This window comes from Danio rerio, chromosome 1, assembly GCF_052040795.2.
Source record: "Danio rerio strain M-AB ecotype USA chromosome 1, GRCz13ab, whole genome shotgun sequence".
Lineage (NCBI taxonomy): Eukaryota > Metazoa > Chordata > Actinopteri > Cypriniformes > Danionidae > Danio > Danio rerio.
In genome coordinates, this window is record NC_141021.1 from 45170537 (window position 1) to 45189251 (window position 18715).

The 18715-nt window shown below is 36.1% G+C and overlaps 1 protein-coding gene and 1 long non-coding RNA gene across 6 annotated transcripts in view; one reads left to right on the plus strand and one right to left on the minus strand.

Moving 5' to 3' along the window:
• ctnna2 (catenin (cadherin-associated protein), alpha 2) overlaps positions 1-18715 on the plus strand; it is a 782625-nt gene that overhangs the window by 414019 nt on the left and 349891 nt on the right.
• LOC147846977 (uncharacterized) overlaps positions 1289-18715 on the minus strand; it is a 77331-nt gene continuing 59904 nt past the window's right edge. The window contains exons 2-3 of the long non-coding RNA XR_015476876.1: positions 4417-5581; positions 1289-3894 (exon numbers count right to left, since the gene is read on the minus strand). This is a non-coding gene — a long non-coding RNA (uncharacterized LOC147846977). The remainder of the gene's footprint in view (positions 3895-4416; positions 5582-18715) is intronic.

An 18715-nucleotide genomic window follows, 5' to 3' on the forward strand; every position in this document is an offset into this window, starting at 1 on the left:
GTATTTTTGGCAGAATTTCTGGTAACCATGGTGAATTTTTCCAAGAGTCAGTTCAAAGCGCACATGCATGTTTTTATTTAGTGTCTGTCGTTGGGGAGGGTCTCCATGTTGGCTCCCTCATCACTCTTATTCGGCACTGCCAACCAAACGCCCCTCCTCTCAATATGTTACAGATGCCTCAGTCAGGAAAAAACTTGCTTCAAATATTCTCCTTTTTATGACCATAACCCTCATTTACTAATTTCTGTCTGTTTCAGACGGTTCTTTACTTCCTACGTCGCATCCCCATTTCCTCCATCATTTGCCATTCCTGTCAAGCCTGAGAACACATTGCTACGACGCAAATCCTCATCTGATACACTCTAGAGCATATAGCTACACAGAAAATAACTTAATGGGAGTTGTTCTAATGAAATGCTTTTCCTCTATGACTGTTCTTCTACTGTGTATCCTGATTATTAACTCATAAAGTTAATGTTTAATAATGCACACACACACACACACACACACACACACACACACACACACACACACACACACACACACACACACACACACAGAGCCATTTATGTCCTTCCTGTTATGCCTCTGGGGGTGTGTGGGTGAAGCAAGCCCCCAGTGATGCACATTAAAGATGAATTATGCCATATGCAATTAATTATTAACCATGCAAACATGTTTTATCTTTTTATTTTTCTCTTTTTCATCTCTTGTAGAGATAAGATGTGTCTTCATTTTTGCTAGTGAGGTTATACTCTCCCTTTGCACTGTCATCCATGCTTGCATGTGCAGGCTAATTTCTATATGCAACTCCTCCTAGACCGTTCAAGCTACAAACACCAAACTTACTTCAGACCTCCAGACTGGTCTGACTCGGGTTGCTATGTCTTTTCCAACTGATCTGACTTATGGTTTTCCGAAGACTGACCCGGAAATTTTGGAAAGTCCCATTGACTTAACATTGGATCAAATTTTAGAACCTCATAACTTTGCGCCAGACTCTCCTACAGACTTAAGGTTGGCGCAATTAACTCAGAATACCAATCTGCCTACCACTGTTGACATTTCAACTAGCCACACTCTAGCAACTTCTCACGGCATCCTGACAATTGTCCCATAGACTTAGACATAGAAAAAAAAACTGCTATCATACTAGCAATATACTAATCCATACAAGAATCATACTAAGAAACATACTAATTATACTATCAAACATGATAATTCATACTATAAACATACTAGCAATATGCTAATTTATACTAAATTCATTCTAACATGCTAGTTTATATAAGAAACAAGCAAGCAACATGCTAATTTATTCTAAAACCATGCTAACAACAAGCTAATTTATGCTAGAAACATGCTAGCATAATGCAAATTCATACTAGAACCATTGCCAATTTATGTTAGCAACTGCCTAGCAACCACTCAGAACACCTTAGCAACCCCCTAGCAACACCTTATCAACCACTTAGAACACCATAGCAACTGCCTAGCAACACCTTAGCAACCACCTAGAACACCCTATACATGTATATAATGTCTATATAAAAATCAAACACGAAAAGTCTCAAAAATTCCTTTGTTAGAGGAACTACTTTCTTGCACTGTTCATTCACATCTGCAACTGATGTCAGAATAGCAGAAATCATTACTACTTCATTAATGTAATTTTAGAGCGAATATTTGAATGATTCTCTAGCGTAATGTCTAAAGTGATCACAGAACAGCTGATTTTGCTCACATTTTAAGATTATAAGGTTGAACGGCATGCAGTGCCAGCAGTCTCGTTCCCATTGTTTGCAATCAGTAGATCACAATAGATAACCCCTGAAAAATCCAAAACTAAACTAAGCAAACACTACCAGATTACTGGTATAAATACAGCACTACAAAGAGGTTGAGATCGACTTTGAATGTAACTTAAAATGCAGTTTTTCTCCTCTAAAGGGCTTCTTATGTAGTTTCTGTGGCGGTCATGTGGCGGAACATCAACCGTCTTTGCTCTGTCCACTATGACAAGCTGATGGCCAGCAACGCGCTCAATCTCCAAAATTATAAATATTTGAAATAGACACTATCCTTACAATAAACTGCATAGTTGCAATCTAAACCATTACATTCTCGATTAAAAAAGCCTCAAAGGTACATTATGTTGTCCAACAGCTGCAATAACTGTGTAGTCCTCTGCTTGCCACTCGTGTGGGTGGAGTAATACAAAAGGGTGAAGAGGCTGTGCGAGTTCTGATATTGCAAAATATCATTTCATTCATTTATTTTCTTTTCAGCTTAGTCCCTTTCGTAATCAGGGGTCACCACATCAGAAAGAACCGCCTATTGCAGAATATCGCAATATTTAGTAATATTTAAGAAAACCTTTGTGACAAATCAATTTAATGAATCTTTACTAAATAAAATATTAACTTCTGAAATAAACAAGATTTATATTTAGTGATACAGCTTTCTCATGCCAGTACATGTCATTGTTTGATAGTTTTGAATTGTTTTAAATGTTAGTAGCTATTCACTGCAATTACATCAAAAGAGTAGGATCAGGATTTTTGTTAGCATTATTTAATAATAGTATTTTTTTTATCCATTGGTGGTCCAAATATATGATATTAGACCTGATTACTTAAATAAAAATAGAAATACTTTTTTTAGTGTATCCTATATTTAATCTTGTGTGCGTCTTTGTGTGTGTGTTAAATGTGCAAGATCTCTAATTTCTATGTGGAGGGTGAAATCTCAGGATGTCAGCTCTAGCTAAAGGTCAACGCACAACACTTGCTGAATCTTTACTAAACCCTGTTCTTTAAAGAAAAGCACACCATTTCGTTTTTGGAATTTACTTATGTGGCACAAGAAGCAAAAATCTCAGCAGATTGTTAAACTGCAAGTCTTTAATTAGCTTTAACCTCAGTGTAGTAGTGAATGGTCCTAATGAGTCTGTGTTACCGGCTTAACTGATAAAGAAAGATCAATGAGAAGAAGAGGGTGAGCGAGCAAAATTAACCACATGACCCCAGACTTCAGTCAGTATAATGAGTACAATGCTTAACAAAATATAAGTTTTTTGTTTTGTTTTGTTTTTTTCCTATCATGTGCTCTCATTATGTGTCATTGGGCAGTTTGAGTTTATTTAACTGAAAGGCTAATTATATATTCGCTTCAATAAGTGCCCTTGCAATCGATTAAGACAAAGAGAGTGATGTTCTCCATAGTTCTCTTTTCTCAGGCAGACTAGGAAAAGTAAAAAGAAGGAGAAATAAGTCAGAGAAAGGCAGGATGACTGAGAGAACAGAGCAATAAAGCACTGCTGTGGGTGTCAGACTCTGTATTTCTATTCATGTATGCCATCATTTATTTACAGCCGAGTTATGGTGTACATTTTTTGCTCATTCACTCGTCTTCCACCTCTTCTTTTTGACACTTTGTCTCTTCTTCTCTAGAGGATCATTTGTTAACCAATCAGAGTTGAGGACTGGTGTGTTTCATAGCCAATACTGAACATAGGAGTCATCATATCACCTGCATTGAGTTAAAACACTAAGGGCCCTATCGTAGACCCGGCACAATGTGGGGCAAGGCGCGGCGCAATACTTGTTTGGTAGTTTCAGCTTGGCGCAAGAGTCGTTTTGAGGCGTTGCGCTACGCTGTTTAAAAAGCAAATGCATTAGCGCTCATATGTGCGTCCATAGGCATTCTGGTCTAAAAAGGAAGGCGTTCTGAGGCGCACGGCTGGCGCGTTGCTCTTTTAAGAAAGTAAAATAGATTTTTCATTAGACCAAAACCAACCCGGTCTAAACTCCGGCGCAGAGTTGTGCCTCGCTTACACACTGCTTAATAAGCACAAGAGAGCAATTAGCAAATATCTTTACATACGAAAAAAATCTATATTAAGGATATATATATATAGGATATAATAAGAATAGATATAGGATAAAAATATAAAGGATTAAAATATTACAAAACATATTATTTTCTAACCTACACAAATATGAAAAATCACTGCTTTTATGCCTTCTTCATCTCGGGAGGCTTTTTCAGTTCATTCATAACAATTTGCTTTTGTATAATGTTATTATTATTAGCAGTATTATTTATTATATCCATATTTATATTTGTTTTATTAAAAACAAGCTTAGATTTGCCCACCTGTCAGGTTTTAGACCATAAGGGGATTTTAGGATATAACTCAGGTTTTTGAACACAAATCGTTATTATTGTTCATTTATTCATTTGCTGGAAATTAGAGCTGAATTTAGAAATAGTTTTGTGCTTATTTTTAATAATATTTAATATTTGCGCTTAACAAATGCAATTAATTATTTATAGACTAATTGATGTATGTGCGTAAAGGTTTCCCTATCCAAGAGCTAATGTGAAAGTAGATCCATTATCTCTCATTCTCACGCAGTAGATGCTCTGTTTAACAGTTTTCTGTTAAAAAAACTGTTAACTGTTTGCTAGTGAAATACTCAGTTTTTCCACTTAGACTTACTTTATGTCCTGTAAATAGCGAATGCGCTTATGGCGCGACGCAGCTGGCTCTTAAAGGGAATGGGAGATGAGACTCTAATTGGTTTATTCTCAAAACACACCTATAACTCATTAAGAAAATAAACTCAACCCTTTTAGACCATGCGCCATGGCGCAAAGCAGATTTTCCCGTCCTTAAATTAGCAAAAATGCGTTCTGACACGCCCTGAAAGCGTTTGCGCCCTGCGTTTTGCGCTCTGCGCATGGACTGTCAAAATAGAGCCCTAAATGTAAATTAAATCCATACATGGAATGCATAATTACAAAGATGAACCAGAAAAAAAGGTCTGTGCTGTGTCATAGTTTTTCTGGTGCAAGCACTTGACTTTGTAGGTCTGCAGCATGGAGAATACAACTAGCTGGTGCAGGAGCTGAGAGAGGGTCACATGAGCTCTATTGATGCACTTTTTGGCTGTTGCTTGTAAAAGTTGCCTTTCATTTGCATAAATTTGAAGAATTCTCAACTTTGGGTGCTTCACATCTGTAATTCACTTCATTTGGTCTGGACCACGGGAGATAAATGATACATTGTTGGCAGTGTAAAGGACGTACTATGAAGTTCAGCGAAGCAAGCCCTGTGTTATGTTTGACATGGAAAATTGTCCACCTTTTTAGCAATGCATTTCCTTGTTTTACAGGTTTGTTTGTACTTTACGAAAACCCCTGACATTTGTTGAATAGTTTGTGCCTGTGTTGATATTGACCGGAGAACTGAAATCCCATCACATATTGTGTTCTTTCAGTGTCATCGACAATTAAAATGGCATAAGTGTTTATCAAAAGAATATTGGGAGTCAATTGTTGTACATAAATGTACCTCCTCATTAACTGACAAAGGTTTACAGAAAGCTTGTACATTGTTAATCCCACAATACATGATCTCAAATGCATGTACGGTCATTCTGCAACATTTAGGAAAGTGCACTGTCATAGTTCAGGACATTGCTGACATTGCTTGGCATCTCTTGTCAACTTTCTGACTGCCAATCTCAGGTGAAGCTTCTGTAAGCGAATAGCACAAGCACTTACCTCTGCAGGACTGTTGATCCCTGATCGAACACACCGTAGAGACATTGTGACAGCTCCAAATCCTTCTAGAATCTGCAAATCCAGGGTATGGTAGATGGGGAAGTCTATTATGCTTTTATGATGGATAATGAAGTATTATATTTCTATTACAATGTAATTCTCATTTTATTTTTTTAGTGAAATCACAAAGAAATAAACATGGTTGCACATGCAGTTATGATTGATTCTCTGGTGAGATGAGCCTGTAAGGTTTCATTTTTTTTTTGTAGATTTCTTCTTAGACACAGGGGAATTGGTAGCACACTTTGTGGTTACCAATTGAGCTCAGTAATTGCTGATAAGTAACATAGCTTTAAAAGATTTAGAGATGAAAAAAAGAAAGGATTTTCAGTGTAATTTAGTACTTTAGTCAGTACAAGTTAGCTCATGTTTTTGCAGTGGATGTGGAGTGGTGTGTGAGCACGATCCAAATTGACCCTCACACAGAGCCAAATGTGAGTAAAAATGGGCCTATGTAATTAAAATAAACAAGCTGGTTGGCTGGTGATTATATTAAGAGCTGCAACTTTTTTTTTTTTTTTTTTTTTTTTGGTTTAAAGCCAATGAAAAGATTGAAGTTAATTCAACAGTCTAAAAAAAAAAAAAAAAAAAAAAAATGCCATCAGAGAATCATCATCGTTTATTGGAGAGAGCATTTTTTTAAAGCATTTTAAACCTAATATTTTTAATAACTAATTTATTTTGTCTTTGGCATGATGACAGTAAATAATAATTGTATACTTATTTTATGCTACATACTTTTCTACTTATACTAGTATTCACCTTAAAGTTGTTCTGTAGCCAACTGAAAAAAAAGTTAAGGAGGTAATAATATTGACCTAGTTGAATAGTTGAAAAAAAAAAAATCAAAACTTGTTGTATTCAAGCCAAACTAAAATAAACAACTATCTTACTTTCCCCAGAAGAAGATAAAATGTATAGGAAATACTGTGAAATTGTCCTTTCTCTTTTAAACAGCACTTTTAAACAGTTAAAACTTCACAGGAGGGATTGACATGAACTTTTTTGATCACCCGCCATTGTGACTAATAGTTTTCCAACGTTACTAGTCACTCACCATTTTCACTAGCCACAATTTTGTTGTTGGGAAAATAAATTTTATATGCGTGAACTTACTTGATTTAAAGTCCAATTGCCTCTTCATTAATTTAACATTTTAATTATTTCCTTGTCAGAAATTTTAAATAATGTGTCAAAGTAAGTATAAGTATACATACACTTTATATTCAACAAAAATGTTCTTTAAAATTTTATTTAAAAAATTATTGTCATGTATCGAAAACTGTGCACAGCATCATCCAGGCTAAAGGTCCCAGATCACCAGTTAACTATACATAAATGGAGAATTATTCTCTTCATAAAGCAATGTTATAACCATATTAAAAATAACTGTAAGCTAGAAACCAGGTGAAAAGCATAGTGCGCGATAATTAAAGGATGATCACTATTTATTCATTTATTTATTTATTTATTTATTTATTTATTTATTTATTTATTTATTTATTTATTTATTTATTTATTTTTAGTCAAAACAGCTCAGTCAGTTTCGCCATGGCCTAGCCTCAGGCCTTCTCTCTGAAACTGTGGGATAATGTTTATACTTATAAACGAACACTGTTTGTTTGCGCCCATTAATTGTTTATTGCGCACAACAGCAACACAGTGTGAGGTTAGGTTTGTTTACATACGGAAAGGTCTCCAGTCAGAAGCACCTGCGTTTAGCAAAATAACACAAAGATTTTTGTGATTTAGTTTTAAACCAGATGAAACAGCAATGATATGTGGGAGAAACACTGTGCAATGAAGGATCAAGTTAGAAGACGGATTTACTATGGATTTATTGTTTTAACAGTACCTGCACCAAAGGTTTATTGGCAGGATTTAGAGAGATAAATATGAAGTTAATATATTCAATGTTAGGTTTATTAAAGGAATGCATGGTGGCATGATCACAGTTAACTTTAGGCCCAGTAATAATCTGTTCAAAGAATGGTTAAAGCGAAAGCAGCAACCGCTACAAATTTACAACAAATCTTGACCTCTTGAAAGCAGCAGTACAGTGGGTGCCCGAGCATTGCTTTTTGTCTTGTTTATTTCAAACAGAACCAGTCGCATTAGTTGCATTTCCAATATTTAATACTTGTTTTGTGTCTGTGTCTCACCATGCGCGTGATCACCCTCTCATTCGGTATTCACCTGCCTCGTTTGCTCGCCTGATCAGTTATTTTAACAGTTTTCTTACTTCTCGGTTGCTTCTCAGTTCTAAGATCACATTTCCAAGCAAATTGACAAATGGTCCTAAACTATAATTCTAATCTTCAGTGACAAGCTAGCACTGGCAATTTCGAAATTATTTTTAAACAGTCAAAGTGGCTAGTGGGTTTGACTGTCTAACCTGCCACAGCTAAAATCTACATGCATTTGGCGTGTTGGCGGGTGTTAATGTCAAGTCCTGCGGCTAATCATTTTGACTTCAACTGTATATGGAAATAAAAAATATTACCATTAACAGTATTAACAATAACCAATGTATTTTAATGTAAAATAGAAGGAGAAATACATATAAAATAAAAGCTTAATTTATGCTAAAATGGCAGTGATATTAAATGCTGCTGTTTCATTTGACATTTTTGTCCTTGAGATTCAAAGTTCAACTCATTTTTGTATCTCCATTTTTGTAACTCAATATGTCTCCAAGGCCGCATTTACACTGCATGGTTCAAGTGACTCAATTCTGACTATTTTTCTGTCATGAGGCACGGATCGGATTCTTCTCATGTACATGTAAGCAGGAAAAAATCACATGGATTCCGATTTACTCAAATCAGATTCAGGCCTTGATCATACTCGTGTCTGATCAGATTTTCACCTGTCAATGCGCACGTCATTAAAAACCATAGCGAATGACGTAACTGACGCTTTCATTTCAGAACAGAATTCAGTCCCAAATCTAAAATATCATACTCAGGGACTAAAAAAGCTTTTATATTGTCGTGTAGCACAAGTATTTAAGCATGTTAACGAGAGCGAGACTGAGCAGAACAACTGCCACATAACCAATACAAACTAATATAAAACTGTGGCATATATCACATGCGTAAATCACGCCATAAACATTACATTAAGACACTTACTGGTCTTTATGTAATGTTTCTAAAATGTTTCTAATCTTAATGTAATGTTTCTAGAAAGGCCTAGATTAAAAAATGGCCAAATGGGAACTTTTCTGCTATAAACTATAGTAAAACGAAACGAAGTGAAAAAGAATAATAAAAAAAAAAAAACGAAACCCTGTGAACAATTTAATTTCAGCTGTTAGTCAGCGCCCACTTTTTTTTTTTTTTTGGTCATTGCATCTTTGCCATGTGCAGTGTAAATACAGACAATCAGATACGAGTCATTTTTAAAAGATGGTGTAGCAGGTCAGGATACAGTCACAAAATCGGAATTGACCATCAAGATCTGCAGTTTAAATGCAGCCTAAAGATGCTCAAGATACAACAAATGATGAACTGAATGTTGGATTATATTAGTGTCTATACTATAAATCTCAGTAAAGTTACAAGGAGTTATTAATCTCATCATAAACAGGGCTTAGGACAATCTGCATGTGTGCTGTAAGTGAATTTGTGGCCCTGTGCTTGCAAATGACCCGGGAGAGAAGAAACCAAGCGAAAGACGAGTATGTTGTAGTGATTTTAGCTTGAACCGCTTGAGCAGGATCTGGTGAGCGAGGAGAGGACCTTTACGCTGGCTCTTCTCCAACCTGCCTGATGGCCTTGTCTCTGAGGAGAGCGAGAGCGAGAGAAACAGAGAGATGGCTTTACAATCACCCCACCAGCCTCGGACTGTGCTGGCATCTCTAATCAGCTTCCCTCGCTCGCCGCATACTGTTGCCCAGGCAACAGCCAAGCCTGCCCGCGTCCCGCTATGGAGAGAGTCGGAACATTCAGAAATGAGAAACGGCGATGGCGATAGAATACCGCTGCTCGTACAATCAAAAATCAGACAGACGGAGCCAGAATACTTAATAATTGAATAATTTCAGACTGAAAATAATACACAGTCTTGCTGAGGAGAGAGCTATCAGTTAACTCACCAATGGTGTGCTGTTTTGTGTGTGCATTAAGTCCATGCACGTTTTTATGAAGGAGAGGGAGGAGGAGTGTGGTTAGCTGTGTGTGATTTGTGTGTGTTTGTGTGTATTGCAAAATAAATATTTGTGGCGGTACGGAGGCTTAGTGGTTAGCCTCACAGCAAGAAGGTCGCTGGTTTGAGTCCTAGTTAATCATTTGGTATCACAAGTGGCTTATGTTAAAAAGCTAAGGCCTCTATTACACTTATTTTAGTTAAATAAATATGACTATGACTGGATTTTTAATTATTTAATTAGGACAGTAAGGTCCTACTTTGCTTAGACAAATGTGCTGTCACTTAACAGTAATTATGTGCAGTATAGAATATAAAGTCATGGTGGAGTGGGAAAATAATATTGTGCATGACTCCCATGAGCTTAGATGACCGCATCCATACAGTACATCTCTGCAATGACTCAAATAACTTATAAATAAAGTCATCTGATATGGCAAAGAACGCATTCTTGCAGGACTACCAGAGTTCCTCAAGATTATTTGGATTCATCTTCAATGCCTCCTCCCTCATCTTACCTCAGACATGCTCAATAATGTTCATGTCTGGTGACTGGGATGGCCAATCCAGGACTACCTTGACCTACTTTGCTTTCAGAAACTTTGATGTGGAGGCTGAAGTATGAGTAGGAGCGCTATCCTGCTGAAGAAACTGCCCTCTCCTGTGGTTTGTAATGTAACAGGCAGCACAAATGTATTGATATCTTAGGCCAGGGGTCTCAAACTCGCGGCCCGCGGGCCATTTGCGGCCCTCAGTGCAATATTTTGTGGCCCGCGCCGACCGCTGTAAACTGACAGAATCAGCAGAGCGGGGAGAGAGAGCGCTCCCCGCTCCGCTGATTCTATCCGTACACAGCGCGCTTGTCACTCAATGCGCGTTGTCGCGCGCGTTCTGATCAGCTGTGTTGTCGCGCGCGTTCTGATCAGCTGTGTTGTCGCGCGCGTTCTGATCAGCTGTGTTGTCGCGCGCGTACTCAAGAGCGGTGTTATCGCGCGCCTACTGAAGGGCGAGACTGAGGGTGTGTCGCATCACGGGGGCACTTTTGATCATTTTGGATTGGCACTTTCTATGCAAGACTAAAAAGGGCATGTGCTCTGCACAGGTTGAGCCCTATGTGTGCACTTGCCTGCCCTGCATCTTATATATATTATAGGTAGATACAGACTGGTACAGACTGATGTGACTGGAGTGGGGTGGGGGTGTTTTATTTATACATATATATGCCTTTTTTTAGGTGAGGGAATGGAAGTTTTGAGTGAGTTCCCCCACTTTTTTCCCTAGGACTTCAATAAGTCAAAGTACAGGTCTAGACTTAATGATGATCATCTTCAAGCCATACTGAGGGTCTCAACTGCTTCCGCTCTAAAGCCAAATGTGGTTCAGATTTGTAAGAAGAAGCGCTGTCAAGTCTCTGGCAGCAAGAAGTAGGCAAAAGATGCCATGTTCAGAAGAACTGTTCATAATCTTCACTCAATGTTCTATTAATGTTCAGGACACTTCATGTTCAGAAGAAATAATTAAAACTGTTAATAATGACATTTGAGGACTTTTTTTTGTGAAATCCCTTTTGCGGCCCAGCCTCACCCAGACTTTGCCTCCTGCGGCCCCCAGGTAAATTGAGTTTGAGACCCCTGTCTTAGGCTATTGATGTTGCCATTCACTCTGCAGATCTCTCACACGCCATATACAACATACTGAATGTTACTGCATCCCATGATTTACTTAACCAAACTGGACAGATTTCTGTGAGAATCTTGGGTCCATGTGGGTCAAAATAGGTCTTCTGCAGTATTTGTGATTATTGGGATGCAGTTTAACAGATGATTCATCAGAAAAATCTACTTTCAGCCACTTTTCCAAATGATCGACTAAAAGTAAAGTTATTATTTTCTGCTCTTACAACTGGGATTGACGACAATAATTTGTCAAGTAGTGTATGGTTTTAATAAAATGTTTCGCAAATAAATTTTCTTTTACTAGGCTATCACTTTCCTAATGCAATCATTTCCAAATGCATTCACTCTAAAATGCTCCATAGGGAAGTAAGCAGCTCTCAACCATTGCAAGATGTATCCATCATGCAAATCCTTTATTGCATTCATACTCTGGGTTCACGCTTACTGTACATACATATAACATTTATTTTTAAATATAAAGTGAACAGGAAGCGTTTGTCGAACAACAGTTTTGCAAGGGAACTCAAAACAACTTGACGAGGGAACACAAAATAACTTCACGAGGAAACACAAAACAACTTCACGAGGGAACACTAAACAACTTTGCGAGGGAACACAAAACAATTTCACGAGGAAACACTTAACAACTTCACGAGGAAACACTAAACAACTTTGTGAGTAAATACAAAACAACTTCATGAGGGAACGCAAAACAACTTTGCGAGGGAACACAAAACAACTTCACAAGGGAACACTAAACAACTTCATGAGGGAACTCAAAACAACTTCACGAGATAACTCATAACAACATCACGAGAGAACTCAAAAAAACTACATGACGGAACAAAAAACAAGAACGCAAAAACTTTGAAATATACATTTTCCTCTTCTTTTTTATACACCATCATGTTCCTTACAGGTCTCTGTAAAACTTTACAAGAAACGTAACTATTTTACGTGTTGTCTGAAAAACAATATAATATGTAGATAATGTAGATAATATGTAAAATAGTTACGTGAAATTGTTTTCTTTCTTTGTTTTTTCTATAAAAAAAAAATACAAATTGAAAAATGTATAGTATATGAAACATAAGAAAAAGAAAATTTTTAAGGGGAGGTATGTCCCCAAACCTACCCCTAAGCCACCTCATTTTGGGATGAGCAAACATACTAAAATGTAGATTGTAGAATAAAATGAGATAAATTAATACTGATTAGCCTAAACTAATATTAATTAATCACAAAAAAAGTTAGTTGTATTTTATTTTATTTTATTTATAATTGATTTTATTTTTATTATTATTATTATTTTTTTTTTTAGTAAAGACAGCTCTTACATTCAATTTCACCTTGGACTAGCCTCAGGCCTTCTCTCTGAGACTGTGGGATAATGTTTATACTTCAAAACAAACACTGTTTGTTTGCGCCCATTGATTGTTTATTGCGCACAACAGCAACACAGTGTGAGGTTAGGTTTGTTTACATACGGAAAGGTCTCCAATCAGAAGCACCTGAATTTAGCAACATAACACAAATGTCTTTGTGATTTAGTTTCAAACCAGATGAAACAGCACTGACATGTGGGAGAAACACTGTGCAATAAAGGATCAAACAAGAAGACGGATTTACTATGGATTTATTGTTGTAACAGTACCTGCACCAAAGGTGTTATGGCAAGATTTAGAGAGATAAATATGAAGTTATTATATTCAATGTTAGGTTTATTAAAGGAATTATATCATGTGATTGAGTAATTGTTATTATTAAGCTGTAGCATTAGTGCATTTTTATTTCAACTGAATGCATTCAGACTAGGATTTTCATGCAATCACCATAGAAACCTTTTATGTACATTTCAACATGGTAATGGGGTGCTACACTATGCATGCTTTCACATATGATTATGGTGATCTACATATATTATGTATGGGAGTCTTAATAGGATTTAAATAATTAAATGCAATTTTTACAGATGCTAGCATTTTGTCAAACATAAATGTACATCTGCCAAACAAAACCTGTTTCATTCATTCAAGAAAATAATTTCTTTGTTAAGATTTTTTATTTGAATTGTAGTACTACTTCAATTTGTGACTTGTTTTATGAGAGATGGTGAGAGATGGATGGGTTTGTTCTTTTAGGCTTTGTATTTTCTCTCTGGAATCATGGGTAGAGCAACGTACAAGAGATTCAACATGTTTAAAGTAAGATAGCATAGAAAAATGCTATCAATCAGTTCTTTCAATTAAAACAGATCATTGTTACTATCTCAAAGGTGGTCAGTGGAGGGGGAGGAGAATAACATTGATTGGTTGGTTGTATTTATTTTATTTCAGACATTCATTAATTTTCTTTTTGGCTTAGTTTCTTTATTAATCAGGGGTCGCCACAACAGAACAAACCGCCAACTCACCCAGTGTATATCTTATGCAGCGGATGCCCTTTCAGCCGCAACCCAACACCGGGAAACACAACATTCACACTTATACACTACGGACAATTTAGCTTTTTCAATTCACCTATAGCACATGTCTTCGGACTGTGGGGTAAACCGGAGCACCTGGAGGAAACCCACTTAACCGCGGCGAGAACATGCAAACTCCAGTCATAAATGCCAGCTGATCCAGCCAAGGCTCGAACTAGCGACCTTCTTGCTGTGTGGCGATCATGCTAGCCACTGTGCCATTGTGCTGTCCTTATTTATTTATTTATTTATTTATTTATTTTATGTGCCACAGAAGGTCCAGTTTTAGTTGTCAAAGAAACTTTTAGTCAACAGTTCATTAAATAATCTTTTTTTTTGTGTGTGTGAAGTACATTTTATTAATCTAAAACAGCTTCTTTTTTTTTCCCTGTGAAAGAAAAAGAGTTCAAATTATCTTAATTGTTCTTATGGAACTATTGATGTAGCATAAATTCAAAATAATATTTTTAATATAAGGGTAGATTTAATCAATTCTCAATTTCACTATTTCTTGAGAACTTTGCCATTTTGTTGTATGGAAAATGTTTATTTATTATTGTTACTTATAATAAATAGTATAATATCACCTAAAATAAACATTAATAAAAGCAAAAAAAAAAAAAAAAAAAAACACAAAAATTGACAAAACTGTTCAGAAAACTTGCTGTTGGAACAAGAATGTTGTTCAATTTGATTGGTAATTGCGCCACTTTTTCCACTTTGATTAGATGGATGGATGGATAGATAGATATATAGTAGGTAGGTTGGTAGTTGGATGCCACGGTTTTCAATATAATATTGAACCGTACAGTACGACCTCCACGGTTCAATCTGCGCTTGTGAATTGCGGTTTTCTCGGTTTTGCGTCTTAATAATTTATGTCCGTTTTATACCTCCCCGAATTGACTGTGTGTGCCTGTTTGTCCATGAGCTGAGATGAGAAAAATCCTCCCCACAAGTAAATATCCAATCACTATGCTCTAAAGTTAGGGGGCGCTTGACCATCATTCCACACTCTAACATGGCTAACGGTGGTGAAGTGAGACTGAGGCAACAGTACAAGGAAGCGCCGGCAAAGTGAGGCAACAGTACGAGAAAGCGCCGGCGTCTTTTAAATCTGCGGTGTGAGGACTTTTCAATTTTGCCGGTCAGTATAATGGCAATAAAACAAAAAACAGTGAAAAAAATAACTGTTTGCAAGCATCGTTTTACACGTATAACCATGACTGCACATCTGCAGCGCCATCACCCAGCAATAAAACTGTCTGAAGGCAGGATAGCAGAGAAGGTAATAAAGCCCTCCAAATAGCAACAATACCTCGCTGAATCTTTCAAGCAAACATACCCAACTGGTTCTGAGAGACACATAAAATAACAAAGGCAGTGCAGGTGTTTATTGCTAAAGATTTGCAGCCGTTTTCGGTGATTGGTGATGCAGGCTTCTGTCATTTTATAAATACTCGATCCGCGTTACAGACTACAGTCTCACATTTTTTCAGCACCGAGATAATTAAGATGGTTTAATTATGTTTACTTAAGTACAAATGTGTTTATTTGAAATGGCCAATTTATCTTTATTAACTTCACATGTATGTTTATTTTCAAAGTATAGGATTTTATGTGTACTTTTCTTGGCTTTTAAGTAAAACAAAATGAGTATTGCAATAAATTGTTTTTATTTTTTTCTCCTTAACCTCTTACTGTTCCTATTGCCTATAAAATAAAATAAAAAATAAAAAACACGTGTCAAGCCATGAGAACCGAACCGAAAGCCGTGTTAAAAAACCGTGATATGTATTGAACCGTGGGCTAACTGTTATGTTGCATCCCTAAGGGATAGACAGATAGTTATAGATTGATTTCATAACTCCACTTAATTGTCCTTCCAGTATAATAAGTACAAAAAGTAAATAGCAAAATGAGTGAGCAAGTGGCTTCACGAAAGCATACACCATTGATTAACAACCTCTGAACTCTCAGTAAGTCTGTCTTTAAAAGTAAGACTTTGTTCAAATCAATATCTGTATGGAGAAAATAAATGCATTCTTTTAAACTTCTGAAAAGTTCAAATTCCACAGCCCTCCTCTTCACGCATACGTGCAGTTCTTCTAATCTGACGACGACTTCTCACAGGGGTAATCGCCAGCTGTCTGCGGCCTCCAGCACCTCATAGCCTCTTCACAGCAAACGCCCTCCCCATCCGCTGAGTGCAGAAAGGTGCCTCGGAGGAGAGAGGCAAAGAGAAAGAGTATTGATTGGTTCTTCAGTTAGTCTAGACTAAATGGAGGAGTGTGGATGGCTGTGCCACTAGAGGCAAGTCGCACAGGCTCAATTTTCTGAACCTTGTTCTTGCGGTGTGTAAAAGGTCGGGAGAGGTTAGTGAGTGTTAGCACTACACCCGCCGACTCACCGACTCTTTCATTACTCTCCTCATTCCCCTTTCTACATCAGTTTCCTTCTTTCTCCATCCTGCCACTTGACAGCACTGTTAGAGTTTTATTTCAATCTGCCACAGGAGGACAGCCTTCCCTTCAGCCCTTGAGACTTTGGACTGTCAGTGTCACAGTGTGGTCAGCTTAGTTTGGACAGGAGAGTCTAGTTCCGGTTTGATTCGATCAGTTCGTTTAGCCTATATTGAGAGATTGTGCAACTGCATATTTATGACTTGTCGCATCTCGGAATAGTTTCAGGCAAAGGGCTTCAGAATAAACTGAGTGTGTGCTTTCAAGAATGTGATTCCAATAACATTGCAAACTTTGTGGAAACTAGTTTTTCATAGAAAGTACTCATCGTACCACTTATGCTGTAATTTGTATCCTCAAATACAAGTGGTTCACAATGTTTCCAAGATTATTCATAAATCAGTCAATCAACTTAGAGCTTTTAAAATTGAGGAAAAATAAACAAAACAAAAACAACGCTGTTCATTTAAAAAAATATATTTAATTTAATTTTATATTATTGTACTTGCTTGTTTGCTTTAAATCTAATTTGTTTATTCATTTATTTATTTTAAATTAAGGTTGTTTTATATTTTTAATATGTATGTGTTTTCTTTAAAGTTCTTTACTTTTTTTCTTTAAAATTATTATATAGATGTTATTATATATTTTAATTAAGGTTATTACATTTTTTTTTAATATTTGTTTTTTTTAAGTAAATCTTTTTTATTTAATTTACTTTGTTTTATTTCATTGTATTTTTTAATTAAATTAAATTTATTATAATTAAAATATATATATATATAAATATATATATATATATATATATATATATATATATATATTTATTTGTTCGCTTTAAATAAATGTATTTATATTGTTGTATATTTATTTTAAAGGAAACTATATTATTTATTTAATAATTTTTTTAAGTTAAGGTTATTATGTGTGTGTGTGTGTGTGTGTGTGTGTGTGTGTGTGTGTGTGTGTGTGTGTGTGTGTGTGTGTGTGTGTGTGTGTGTGTGTGTGTGTGTGTGTGTGTGTGTGTGTGTGTGTGTGTGTGTGTGTGTGTGTGTGTGTGTGTGTGTGTGTGTGTGTGTGTGTGTATATATATTTGCTGTCTTTAAGGAAAAGCTATTTTATTTTATTTATTTTGTTTTATTTGTTTGTTTGCTTTAAAATGATTTTATTTAGATTGCTATATATTTATTTTAAAGTAAATTTATTTTATTCATTTATTTATTTTAAACTAAGGTTATTTTTTATGTTTTTATTTTTACATATTTGTTTTCCTTAAAGTAAAGCTATTATTTTTATTATTCTTTTTTTATCTACTATTTAAATACATCAGATGCACAATTAACTACATTGTGGATGTCAGTAGGCATGACCTTGACATGTGTATTTCCTTTGGGTCGTTTCAGAGTGTACTTACACTAGAGACATCTTCACTCCCCTGACGGTCTGTATTCCCATTGCATTTTAATGTTCCGGGCTGGAGCACGCTTGCGTCATTTACACTGCAATTTATTTGCAAAAAAGTGGGAAGAAAAGCACTTTCACTAATAGACTGCCTAATAAATGTGTAATTTATGCCACACAGTGATTTTAACTTAATTTTACTGCACAACAATACAAATATAGCATGACACTAGCAACACTAAGGTTGTGGGTTCGATTCCCATGGAATGTGAGAACAGATATAAAACATTTACCTTCCATAATCTGTAAGTCACATCGGATAAAGTCAATTGCATAAATACTATGTAATTGCAACACACTTAGCAGAAGATTACTATGGTGGCAGCTGACATTAATGGTGGAATTTGCAGCTTTTCTCTTATACTTCAATCACTGTTCAATAGTGAGGTGAAAAAACAATCTGTTACAAAGCTAAAAATACTCTATTTAATTAATACATGTATTAAAGTTGTAATAGATGTTTGCCGTTGCCATGGTGACAGTCCATGTACAAGCAGTAGATGTTCTGATTACACAAGATATATGGTTCACCTGAGCCCACCACTTCAAGAGGGCCATGGACGGTGCAGAATGATAACAATGGTCAAACAAACCAGACTTTATGGGTCAAATGGTCAGATTATGCATGTTATGCATGAATGACATACCTGCTAGTTATTCAGTTGGTTGTCTTGTTGCCAGGCAGAGCAGACTGAATGGCCAGTCATGTTCAAGGGAAGGTGTTTTAATGAGGTCATAATACTGGAACTTTTAAGTTTATGTATTTTTAGGTAGTTAAGTTGTAATTAACTAAAATGAGAATGAGTGAGGGATGTTTTGTTTTGTTTTGTTCTTTGTTTTGTAGAGATGGTTTACAGTTTTAACCCAAACAA